Source organism: Anomaloglossus baeobatrachus, chromosome 3 (assembly GCF_048569485.1).
Source record: "Anomaloglossus baeobatrachus isolate aAnoBae1 chromosome 3, aAnoBae1.hap1, whole genome shotgun sequence".
Classification (NCBI taxonomy): Eukaryota; Metazoa; Chordata; class Amphibia; order Anura; family Aromobatidae; genus Anomaloglossus; species Anomaloglossus baeobatrachus.
Window position 1 is genome coordinate 346,665,847 of NC_134355.1, and position 13,518 is coordinate 346,679,364.

Consider the following 13,518-nt stretch of genomic DNA (forward strand, 5'->3'; position numbering starts at 1 on the left):
TAATACCATTGTAATATCAATTCTTATTTTGAGCACGAGTGTACAGTTGTGTTGTAATTCTTGTCTCCTCTTCTCCATCTTCATCATCAGAGTGTGGCGCCCCTGACCTGGTCAGGCACCACTGAGTACTGCACCCATGCTGGGGACAGTACAATACAGGTAATCCAGAAGGCTGACTGGGGTGTGGAACACAGGCGCATAGTGACCAGGTCTCACACATGTACCCATGAGAGGACCCCTGGGGATCCCAGGAGGGGGCAAGCCTTCACCTTCACTGGAATAGTGGAGGGGGTAGAGCCTCCATCTCCTCTCAAGGGGTGTGGTAAGAGAGTCTGGTTGCTAGGTGGCGTAGGCAAGAACAGGAGAGGAGGGGCAGTGAGTCAGTTAGAGCAGAACTCCATAGGGCTCAGTGAGGAGCAGACCTGTGGGGCTGTTGCTGTCTAACAGCGCCCGCGCAGTGGCTATTGACGGGGGAGAACGGTCAACTAGGAGTGCTGCCTGAAAGCCAGCTTCAGCTAGAGAGTGCAACGGAGTGGGAAGTAAGGAGACTGCTAGAGAGCACCAGGCCCAACCGGGCGGCAGATCCCGAAGCGAGGATAGATTCACCTTTCCCTGCTAAACCTGCCGGTGTGGGGCTCTTAAAGCCCACACCACAACACTACAAAAGCCGCAGCCACGTAACCGCAAGTTAGGGCCCATAGGTCATAGGAGGCAAGAGGCTGGAGTGGCCTGGTCCGGGGAACAAGCAAACGGCAAACAAGAAGGGGAGAGAGGCTTGGAGCATCTTCCCTGGGTGACCCCCATAGGGACTCAAAGTCGGGGTTACCCCAAACCACCAAGGGCTAAGGAAGGCGAGTCAGTAGTCACCCTCATAAAGTCAGCCTGAAGGATACCTGGTTCCTACCTGGTTCGTCCCAGCTACGCCCGGGTTACTCACCCTGCCATCAAATGTGAGTAAAAACCCTGAAAGACACTCTGCCTGTGTGGTCATTCTGCGACTTGTAGTACTACAAACCTACACAGGGCCCTGGGGCTTGCCTCACTCTCAGGAGGCTCCTACATCTAACTGCACACACCATCAGCCCCAGGCGACCCTCAACCTGCAGTGGCGGTCCCTACTGGCCGCAATACTGAGAGTGGCGTCACGATCAAAAACAGAAGATTTCCTACCAGTGACGGAGATCCAGCAACGTGGAGTCCCTGAAGGTAACGCACCGACACCGACACAACACCTGTGGGGCTTCACATCTGGCGTCACGAACAGGATAAGGACTAGACCTGTTCAGACAGGTGACCATGTGCCTGGGCGGTCCGCTTGAAAAATTGGAAGCGCCGCCATATTGCCACCATGAAAAGCGCGCTGAAAAACAACAGCAGCCCGCGCTGGAAGAAGTTACCGCCCACGAAGAGGTGTGGCTACCCAGAGATCCCCTGCAGAGTTCTGACCTTGCCAGCTATGAGAGTGGAAGCGTCCAGAGACGGCGGAGCAGAAGAGAAGCCAGCAGCTTGCTAGAGAAAATGGAGTCCAGACGCGGATACCCAGAACCAGGCACTGCTGCCTGGTGGTGCCGGGAGCTTGCTATTTTCTGTGACCAGCTGGAGGCCAGGATTGTGCGACAGCTCAGGGAAGAACGCACGGAGCTCCTGGAGATGGCTGCGGCGGTGCGGACCTACGAGGAGGGAGCCGCGCGGAGCCTGCCGGATCGAGCGGCGACGACGATTCAGACCCCGATGGGTGAGTCCGGTGTTGCCCCGGCTAGAACAAGAGCCCCGACCCTAGCTGCCACACCCGCGGTCCCAGAAGAGGCGCCCGGCGCGGCGACGCTGGACCAGGCCACAGCCACGCTAGAAGCGGCCCGCCAGATCCAGGCTGCCGCAGCCATGCCCCGCCTGTCCCGCAAAGGTCCGACTACCACTGCGATACTGATCCGTGCCGCAGGCGTGACACTGACCCAGGCTGCCACCCTGCTGAGCCCAGTCCGCCAAGACCCCACCGCAGCAGCGACGCTCGTCCGCGCCGCAAGTGAGATGCTGAACCAGGCCGCAGCCCCGCCAGGTGCGGCCCGCCAAGCTCCGATCGCTGCAGCGACGTCCAGCCCAGCCTGCACAGAGCCCTCGGCAACAGCGACGCTGATCCAGGCCGCCGCCACGCCAGGCGCGGCCCGCCAAGACCAGGCCGCCGCCATGCCAGGCGCGGGCCGCCAAGACCCGGCCGCCGCAGCGATGCCCTGCCCGGCCCGCCAAGACCAGGCCGCCGCAGCGATGCCCTGCCCGGCCCGCCAAGACCAGGCCGCCGCAGCGATGCCCTGCCCGGCCCGCCAAGAAAAGTCTACCTCATCATTTTCCCCGGCCTGCAAGGCCAGAGCAGATACCGCTCCCCGGTCTGAGGAAGTCCCTACTAGGAAATCCCTGATAGGTGAAGACTCCGCATACTGGCAGCTGAAGGCTGACCTGGAGGCCAAGTTCCCACAAGAGATGGTGGATCGGTATCTGCTCCCTCCGCATACCCCCAAGGAGATTCAGGCAACCCCTGCAGCCGCGCCAGAGAGTCCATTGCCCAGACCAGCTGAAGAAAGCCCATCCCCAGCACTGCCATCAACGGAGTGCCAAGAAGAACTAAGGGGGAGAGGAGGCCAGGAAGCTGAGGAGCTGACTCCGACGCCAACCGCAGCAGACCCCTACCCAGAGCCGGAGATGCTGCCCTATTCCCGCTGGGAGGAGGAAGACCTGACACCTTCTGCTGAGGAAGATCTGCCCCAAAGCCTCACCTGGGAGCTTGTAAGCTGCACCTCGCAGAACCCAGCCCGCAAGACACGGCGCAGCAGATCAAAGCGTCCTCCAACACCACAGTCTCCAGAGCAGAGAGAGGTCACAGTCAGAGACCTGGAGGAGAAAAGGTGCCTAAGAAGGTCTGAAGCCCAGGATAGAGGACCCCTTTACAGAGGAATAGTAGAGGACTTCAACTTGAAAAGCGGATACGGCTTCATTGTAGTAAAAGGAATAGAAGAGGGCATATTTGTGAATCGGAGAGATGTTCAAGCCCACCTGCCCAGAGGACATTTAGGCAGAAATTTGAAAATCGGGGACTTAGTACAGTTCACCTTGCATCAAGGAGAAAGGGGATTGTATGCCCTGGACGTAGCGCTATGTCCCAGCAAACCTTACAGCCATCCCATGCTACAAGAAAGACAAGAAAGACAAGAAAGACAAGAAAGACAAGAAAGAAAAGACAGAGATAAAGAACCAGAAGTAGAAACAGACGAAGACCAAGAAAGGAAAGACAAAGAACCTACAGATGAAACAACCACAGACAAAGATCCTACAGATGAAACAACCACGGACGACGACAGAGAGCAAGAAAGTCACAGGTGCCGGTGCCCTACATGCCCTAGTGAAATGGAGGAGTAAAGTAAAGGAAAGTAAGAAGTTACTGTTTTGACCAGTTTTGAAAAGTTTTGTTTGCAACGTTTAAGAAATGCGCCCACAAAAACTATTGTGAGAAAACCATAAACCTTAAGGCTATGAACTTGCTATAGCCACAAACTCTCGCAGTGTAAATAGTTACACCAGTGGCACCACCACCAGGGCCAGCCTGTTTAGGGGCTTGGCTCGTCTGCAACCAGGGGGGCCCGTCCGTAGAAAAGGGCCTTGGCTCACCTGCGACCAGAGAGCACGCCTGTTTATGGGGCCTTGGCTCACCACCACAAAGAGGGTACCTGGTCAGCACCAACTGTGGAGGCCGCCTCTGCATCCTGCCAGAAGAGGCTGACGGCGCGGATCCACCAGGCCAGGTATACCCTGAAACCACCAGCCCATGAAAGCCGCCTCTACATCCTGCCAGAAGTGGCTGAAGTCGCGGCCAACGGGAGAGGAAGATTGGAGGAAAGGTCTGGGGAAACGGATGGCCCAGACCTGGTTACCAACAGGACCGGTGACCTGCCTCCTGAGAGGGTTTTGGGTGGGTTAACGGACTTGTGGGTGGAGGGTGGTGATGTCTGATACCTGGTGCTTTTAAAATGTTTTACATGTTTTAATGTTTTATGCATTTTAAAATGTTGTCTTGCAGCCCGAGGACGTGCTGGTGATAACTAAGGGGGAATGTGGCGCCCCTGACCTGGTCAGGCACCACTGAGTACTGCACCCATGCTGGGGACAGTACAATAGAGGTAATCCAGAAGGCTGACTGGGGTGTGGAACACAGGCGCATAGTGACCAGGTCTCACACATGTACCCATGAGAGGACCCCTGGGGATCCCAGGAGGGGGCAAGCCTTCACCTTCACTGGAATAGTGGAGGGGGTAGAGCCTCCATCTCCTCTCAAGGGGTGTGGTAAGAGAGTCTGGTTGCTAGGTGGCGTAGGCAAGAACAGGAGAGGAGGGGCAGTGAGTCAGTTAGAGCAGAACTCCATAGGGCTCAGTGAGGAGCAGACCTGTGGGGCTGTTGCTGTCTAACAGCGCCCGCGCAGTGGCTATTGACGGGGGAGAACGGTCAACTAGGAGTGCTGCCTGAAAGCCAGCTTCAGCTAGAGAGTGCAACGGAGTGGGAAGTAAGGAGACTGCTAGAGAGCACCAGGCCCAACCGGGCGGCAGATCCCGAAGCGAGGATAGATTCACCTTTCCCTGCTAAACCTGCCGGTGTGGGGCTCTTAAAGCCCACACCACAACACTACAAAAGCCGCAGCCACGTAACCGCAAGTTAGGGCCCATAGGTCATAGGAGGCAAGAGGCTGGAGTGGCCTGGTCCGGGGAACAAGCAAACGGCAAACAAGAAGGGGAGAGAGGCTTGGAGCATCTTCCCTGGGTGACCCCCATAGGGACTCAAAGTCGGGGTTACCCCAAACCACCAAGGGCTAAGGAAGGCGAGTCAGTAGTCACCCTCATAAAGTCAGCCTGAAGGATACCTGGTTCCTACCTGGTTCGTCCCAGCTACGCCCGGGTTACTCACCCTGCCATCAAATGTGAGTAAAAACCCTGAAAGACACTCTGCCTGTGTGGTCATTCTGCGACTTGTAGTACTACAAACCTACACAGGGCCCTGGGGCTTGCCTCACTCTCAGGAGGCTCCTACATCTAACTGCACACACCATCAGCCCCAGGCGACCCTCAACCTGCAGTGGCGGTCCCTACTGGCCGCAATACTGAGAGTGGCGTCACGATCAAAAACAGAAGATTTCCTACCAGTGACGGAGATCCAGCAACGTGGAGTCCCTGAAGGTAACGCACCGACACCGACACAACACCTGTGGGGCTTCACAAGAGCAGGGACAACTCCTGGAGCAATCACTGAGTAGGTGAGGGTCCTGTGTAGATGAGGGTCCTGTGTAGGTGAGGGTCCTGTGTGACCGGCAGGTGTCCAACCAAATGACATTGTGATATCTGATGGACCCCGACTCCCAAACACAATGAATCACACAGAGGAATGCAAAATAAATACACAAAGCATTGCAATTAGGTGTCAAACGTTCTCAACTTTATTTAAATTTACATGACACCAAAAATGGCACACCCCCGACTCACGGAGAGTCACCCCCCAGCACTCAGGAGAGGAAAAACCCCCTGGGGAGGAAACCTCTAGGGAACCATGGCTGGAGGATTGCCCTTCCCTTGGGCTTAGAGAGTTAGTGCCGATATATAACAGATGTAACAGCAGTTTTACAATTTGTACATTTTACTAAATTTACAGAGAACGACATAATAAATCTAGACTATAAATGTGATAAACTGGATGTGGAGAGATCTGGCTGTGATATCTATCACCACAGGGATTGATGGAATTAATTTGGTTGATCCAATTCCCCAGATGGATGAAGCATTTCTCCCTTACAGATCCAGGTCCGCCTCTCAAGAAGATGGACACTTGGGTAAAAAAATTGTTAGTTACAGATAACTGCTAATCAATTAAATCCCCCCTCCCCCCACGGCACCCATTAAAGTCATAGGTCCGTCCATAAACTCCCAAAGGAGAGCTGCTCTTTGTAGAGGGTAACAAAAGGGGATCCTGTCCCGGGGACCCCCCTCTATTACCTTCATATACCCTGGGGGTGTCTAAATCAGACAACCCCTTTACCTGCTAGAACCTCCAAATTACACCAAGGTCGGCACATTACGTGGGGTGGTCAAGCTCAACGTCCTCAGGCGCATCAGTAATGGCACTGATCATGGCAGCGCAGCCTTCTTTTATGGAATCTTCTTTATGACATATATTTATGACCTCATAACAGTGGCCATGGTTACTACAGGGGCCTATTACTGATGCAGGCCCCAAGTATTAACCCTTGCACAGCTGGAAACTCACTCACTATAGAGGCAATTAAACTGCATTTATTACTAAGAAACAGATTTATCGTTATGGCTTCCCTTAGACACCCCAAGAAGTGGAGCTTATAAGGATTACACATGCAAGTTCTTTAAGAGTAATGTGCACTTTTTGAAGTCTAAATATACATTGGTACCTTGCTTAACGAGAACCCTCCGTTCTGGGACTGTGCTTGTTAATCAAGTTACTCGTTCAGCAGAGCAAGATTTCACATAGGAAATCATTGAAATGCTGACAATTCGTTCCACAACTAGTTAAATGTCCCATCCTGGTCCCCTATTCTATCATTCCACATATACACAAACGCACACAAACACGTGCAAGCACGCACAAACGCACACAAACACACAAGCACGCACGCACATATTATATGCTCACCTTACCTTCCATTCCATCGCCGGTCTCCTGGGACTTGCTGTTCTCTGGTGCGGGCCGTGTATCAGGTAACCATAATGGCGAGGGCGGAACTTCCTGCCAGAGCGCTGACGTCAAAGGCAGAGCCGCTTGCTTCTGATTGGCCAGCGCGCTGCCTTTGACAAGCGGTGGCAGGAACCAGGAAGTTCCTGCTTCGTTGCTTTGGATGCAGATGCCTGGAGTGGAGCAGCGCACTACAGGACCCAGGAGGCCGGCAAAGAAACGGAAGGTACAGATATTATATGCTCACCTTACCTTCCGTTCCACCGCCGGCCTCATGGTACTTGTAGTTCACCGCGATGTACCCAGGAACTACAAGAACCATGAGCCCAGCAGTGGAACGGAAGGTAAGGTGAGCATAATACTGTATGTGTGTGCGTGCGTGTGTGTTTGTGTGTGGTTTGTGTGTTTTTCTGCGTACATGTGTGTGTTTGTGCGGACTGCAAGTGCAGGTCAGTGCAAGGTGGATGGACGGAACCAGAAGTGTGTGAGGTGAGGATTTCGCTCGTACAGCAAAGCTTTCTCGTAAAGCGGGTTACAAATTTACAGAAAGCTTTGCTTGTTAAGCGAAATTCTCGTTAAGTGGGTTACTCGTTAAGCGAGGTTCCACTGTATGTATAATTAGTAGCACTTTACAAAAAAAATTGAAGAAATCTCCTAATATACAGTACATCTATTAAAGCTGTATTTCTATATTACACTGGCTATGCTACGTCTCCTCTCAGTGGAGTTGTTCCTTTTTATCTCCATCAGTGTCAGAATGCTGTGACGCATCTTGTGATGACTGCAGAATTTCCTGACCAGATATCTTTTGCTCATTGCTAATTTTAAACCAATTCACTTAAACTGATTCAACCCCAAACACTAACAGCAACATTAAAAACTCTCCCCAAAAGCAGCACCATTTCCTTCTGCCTTCTTACATCTCCAGTCTGGCAGCGGTATTGTGCCCCATCCTCACAGCGGCATTGCCCCTCCTCCCACCTTTCCCCCACTTACAGCGGCATTGTCCCTTCTCTCATCCCCACTGACAACAGCATTGCCCCTCCCTTCACCTTTCCCCCACTTACAGCGGCATTGCCCCTCCTCTCATCCCCACTGACAGCAGCATTGCCCCTCCCTTCACCTTTCCCCCACTTACAGTGGCATTGCCCCTCCTCCCACCTTTCCCCCACTTACAGCGGCATTGCCCCTCCTGTCATCCCCACTGACAGCAGTATTGCCCCTCCCTTCTCCTTTTCACCACTTACAGTGGCATTGCCCCTCCTCCCACCTTTCCCCCACTTGCAGTGGCATTGCCCCTCCTCTCATCCACACTGACAGCAGCATTGCCCCTCCCTTCACCTTTTCACCACTTACAGCGGCATTGCCCCTCCTTTCATCCCCACTGACAGCAGCATTGCCCCTCCTCTCACCCCTCCCTCACTTACAGCAGGATGGCCTGTTTCCCATTACTACCCCTACGTTTTCCCTCTTCCCACCTCTGTTTCATTATCAGCACAGACTGAATGATGCTGACACATATAGGACACAAGATGATGCTGGAGATAAGAGAGAGAAGGACAGGCGAGCCCTCCAGGCTCTAATATAACCTCCACTGCAATTCATTTTTGTAGCCTCCAACTTCTACCTGTAGGAGACCCTCCCTCAGGGTACAGTAATAATTATGAAAGGGTGCACAGTCAGGAGCTAATGTTTTATTGGATAAACCCCGACCAGTGTTATCCTTTTCCTCAAAGGCAATGGTCTCCAGATCACTAATATTTTTGCTTTCTCATGAGAGAGGTCTAAAAAGTGAAGAGCTAATTTCCTTGTACGAACAAGTGAAAACTGTGGAAAAAGAAAGCGCAATAGGGTCTTACCCCAATATATATAGGGTGAAGCAAAGGATAATCCTACTCACCAATTCGGGTTGTGACAGTCACAACACCTATAGCAGCATGTAACACCAAGTCCCGGCAGCGGTCCCCATTGAGGCAGATAACAGAGAGTAGTAGAGAATGGGTTTCACAGCCGCGCCAAAAGACTACTGGATTCTTCTCAGATTAATGTTTCTTTTATTTCATAACAGGTCAAGTCTACGCGTTTCAGGAGAACACAGCTCCCTTCTTCAGGACAAACCAGCAAAGAATCATCAAATCAAAGAGATTTGATGATTCTTTGCTGGTTTGTCCTGAAGAAGGGAGCTGTGTTCTCCTGAAACGCGTAGACTTGACCTGTTATGAAATAAAAGAAACATTAATCTGAGAAGAATCCAGTAGTCTTTTGGCGCGGCTGTGAAACCCATTCTCTACTACTCTCTGTTGTCTTGTACGAACAAGGAAAAGGATACAAAAAAATAGCAAATACATTGTATGTTCCTAGAGATACAATAGGAAGCTGAGTTTGCAAGTTGAAAGTTAAAGGGAACACTGGCTGTGCTCGAGTAACTGTAAAAGACCTGCAATAAAGATAAGTAATGAAACATACACTGAAAAGAACACCCTGCCTCCTGTGAAGCATGGTGGTGACTTGGCTGTGGTCAGGCTACTTTATTTACTCTAGCACTGGAAACCTGGAGAGCATGGATTCAATCAAGTGTCAGTTATTCCTAGCAGAAAATATCATGCTTTCCATGAAGAAGCTGAAGCCTGGAATTTTTGGACCTTTTAACAAGACAATGATCCCAATTCCTAAACATAACGCAAAGTCCACCAAGTCTTGTTTAAGAAGAAGATAAACCCAAAGGGAATATCGCCAACAAAAGGGCTGCAGTCACAACAAAAATTAGTACATATTATAGCTTATATTGATAAATACGAGATCAATTTAATTTGCAACCAATAAATAAGGGGTACTTTGCACGCTGCGACATCGCTAGCATCGGCTAGCGATGCTGAGCGCGATAGTACCCGCCCCCGTCGCACATGCGATATCTTGTGATAGCTGCCGTAGCGAACATTATCGCTACGGCAGCTTAACACACACTTACCTGCCCTGCGACATCGCTCTGGCCGGCGACCCGCTTCTTTCCTAAGAGGGCGGGTCGTGCGGCGTCACAGCGACGTCACACGGCAGGCAGCCAATAGAAGCGGAGGGGCGGAGATGAGCGGGACGTAAACATCCCGCACACCTCCTTCCTTCCGCATTGGCGGTGGAGGCAGGTAAGGAGATGTTCCTCGCTCCTGCGGCTTCACACACAGTGATGTGTGCTGCCGCAGGAACGAGGAATAACATCATATCTCCTATTGGTGCGACATTATGAAAATGTCCGACGCTACACAGATCACCGATTTACGACGCTTTTGCGATCGTTTATCGGCGCACCTAGGCTTTACACGTTGCGACGTCGTTACCGTTGCCGGATGTGAGTCATGTATGTAGCGATGTCGCAACATGCAAAGTACCCCTAACTCTTGCAGGGAAATTGCTGTTTCAGCTACCAACCTACACAGTTGTACTGACCGCTCACAAAGTCCTGGAAGGGGAAAAGCCATTTTCCTGCATGACTAAAGGCCGCTTTACACGCAGCGACATCGCTAGTGATGTCGCTCATGAAAGCACCCGCCCCCGTCGTTTAGGCGTCACGGGCAAATCGCTGCCCTTGGCGCACAATATCGCTAGGACGCGTAACACGCAGTTACCTTCCTAGCGACGTCGCTGTAGGCGACGAACAACCTTTTTTTTTCAGGGGGAGGTTCGTGCGCCGTCACAGCGACGTCACACAGCGGCCCGCCAATAAAAACAGAGGGACGGAGAGCAGCCACATTAACGACACGCCCACCTAATTGCCGGAGGACGCAGGAACGCTGCTGTTCGTTGTTCCCGAGGTGTCACACATAGTGATGTGTGCTGCCGCAGGAACGACGAACAACCTGCGTCCAGCACCAGCAACGAATTTTTGAAAATGAATGACGTGTCAACGATCAACAATTAGGTGAGTATTTTTGATCGTTAACGCTCGCTCATAGGTGTCACACGCAATGACGTCGCTAATGACGCCTGATGTGCGTCACGAATTCCTTGACCCCGACGACATATCGTTAGAGATTTCATTGCGTGTAAAGCCCCCTTTAGTGATTGTGCAGAGAAATGGTGGAAGAACTGCAGCGGCGCACGGCACCACGGTATAAGGAGCACTGGTCAATGGGGGGTTTCCAATCAATCTAAGCACCTCCTCCACTTGGTGCTGCCCTCTTATTTTAGGACTGTTTTTTTTTCTCCTGTGCCCTTCCATCCTAAGGTTATGCCCCCATAGTAAAAGTGCAGATTTTCCCTTCACCCAACTGCTTGTATCCTCCAGATCTTTATTCTGGGCCTCTGCATTTTCCCCATTTTGACCCTGGCCAAAGGCCCACCATAGAGATCTAGAGGATATGACCAGTTCGGTGAAGGGAAAATTAGCATTTTTATTACCGTCTGGCACCAGTTACTGTGAGGTGGCTGTCACCAATCACTGCAGAGGTGTATCTAGGCTTTTTGTCACTCGGGGCAAGACTTCAGTTTGGTGCCCCCCATGTGACTAATTATTAATATGTGATTTGCACATTCACAGTCACGTGATGACAAGCTGCGCTTAATAATTTAATTCTCTCAATGTTCAAAGAGAAACATAGGAAGAAAAGCCAGTTGTCACATGCAAGTATGAAAATCACATATTAGTAGAGTGGCCAAATGATGACTACTGGAACCAGAAGCAGAGCTGAATCCTGACAGGGAGTATATTACACGCTCTTATGATTGGGCTACACTGCTTAATTTTATAAGGGGTTGTCCAAGTTTGAGATGAAAATCTGCAGTCACTATGTGACTGCAGACTTCTGAATTCTCACAGTGCACACACTGGACACTGTCAGGATTCTCTGTTGGCGGCGGTGAGAGTGCGAGGTCACAAAACTGCAAGTATGTGAATTACATATATGTGGTTACGTGCCGACGCGACATGCGTGGCCTCGCTCAAAATGAATTGAGTGAGGCTGGACACGTCAAATCAGAATGAGACCAGAAATATAAAAATCTCATACTTGCGCTCACATGACCTTCCACTATGGTCACTGGCACCGGAGATCCTAAAAGTGTGCGGGAGCATGCATTGTGAGAATTCAGAAGCCTGCAGTCACTTAGAGTCACTGCAGAATTTCATCTCGAACTTGGACAAGCCCTTTACTTATAAAATTAAGCAGTGTATCCCAATTCTAAGTTGAGGGGTTGTCCAATCTTACAATTTATGAATTGTTACTTGTGTACAGAATCAGAACTAATAACAGCACCAGAACCAGCAGAGGTACAGAAATACATAATTCTAACACCCAACAGTACACAAACACAGCATCACAACCACCAGCAGTACAGAAATTCATCATCAGAACCACAGCAGTACAGAAATACATCCATATAACATCAGTTCAGAAACACAGCATCAAAACCCTCATCGATACAGAAATACATAATCAGGACCAGAAGCAGTACATGGTAAATCAATTGCAATGTCAGGTCAGACCCATACACATTTGTATTGCATGAACCTGCAACTTCCAGTACATCCAGGGCTGGCTCCAGGTTTTTGTGGGCCCCGGGCAAAAGACTGTTAGGGCTCGTGCGCACGTTGCGTCGTGTAACTGCAGAAAATTCTGCAGTGATTTGACAGCTCATGTGCGATTCAAATCGCTGCAGAAACACTGCATAATGGATGCAGTGTTTCTGCAGAAAAAAATGCCGATTTCATGCGCTCGGGATGCTGCCTCTCCCATAAACAGAGTGGGAGCTGCATCCAAAGCACACGGAATAATTGACATGCTGCATTTTTGAACGCAGTGATTTTGTCACATTTTTGACACTCAAATCGCTGCGCTCAAAAAAGCATTGTGCGCACGGATTATGCACAATCTTCATAGATTGTGCTGGGGACGCAGGACGCATGCACTTACGCTGCAGTGCTAAACGCTGCATAAACGCATGAAATTACGCAACGTGCGCACGAGCCCTTAGTCGGCCCCATACACACATAGAAACGCACATATACTGTACATATTTAATGCAAATTCACAAGAATATATCTAAATAGACAAATCTATACACAGTCATATACACTAAGATATATAGATACACATCATACATGCACATACGGATACATTAGAGGTATTAATATGGGGAAGTCGGCAGCAGCCTCACTCTCCTCCCCCGCTTGTCTCCCATCCATCTCCTCCTGGACATGTGGCTCTGCCACGCTTATTTGTGGCCATGGCTAACAGGCATGGCCACACACAGTGCACGCTGACACTGCTATATACATCAAAGGAGAGGCTGGAGACATACAGCAATGGGGGCACATACAGCTCCAGAGGGGGGCATACAGCTCTGAGGTTGTATACAGCACTGGAGTGGGGGGACATACAGCTCTTGGGGTATATAACTCTGGGGTGGGGGGAGATATAGCCCTGGGGGTATACAGCACTGGGATGGGGGAGATACAGCTCTGGGGTGGTATACTGCACTGGGGTGGGGGGACAAACAGCTCTGGGGGGTATAGCACACTGGAGTGGGGAGACAGACACTTCTGGGGGGTATACAGTACTGGGGGGCAGTGGACAGACATTTCTGGGGGTATACAGCACTGGGGTCAGGGGACAGAGTTGTGGGAGTATACACCACTGGGGTGGGGGAGGACAGACAGTTCTGGGGTATACAGCACTGAGGACAGGGGACAGACAGTTCTGGGGGGTATACAGCACTGGGGTCAAGGGACAGACAGTTCTGGGTGTATACAGCACTAGGATGGGGGGACAGACAGTTCTGGGGGTATACAGCACT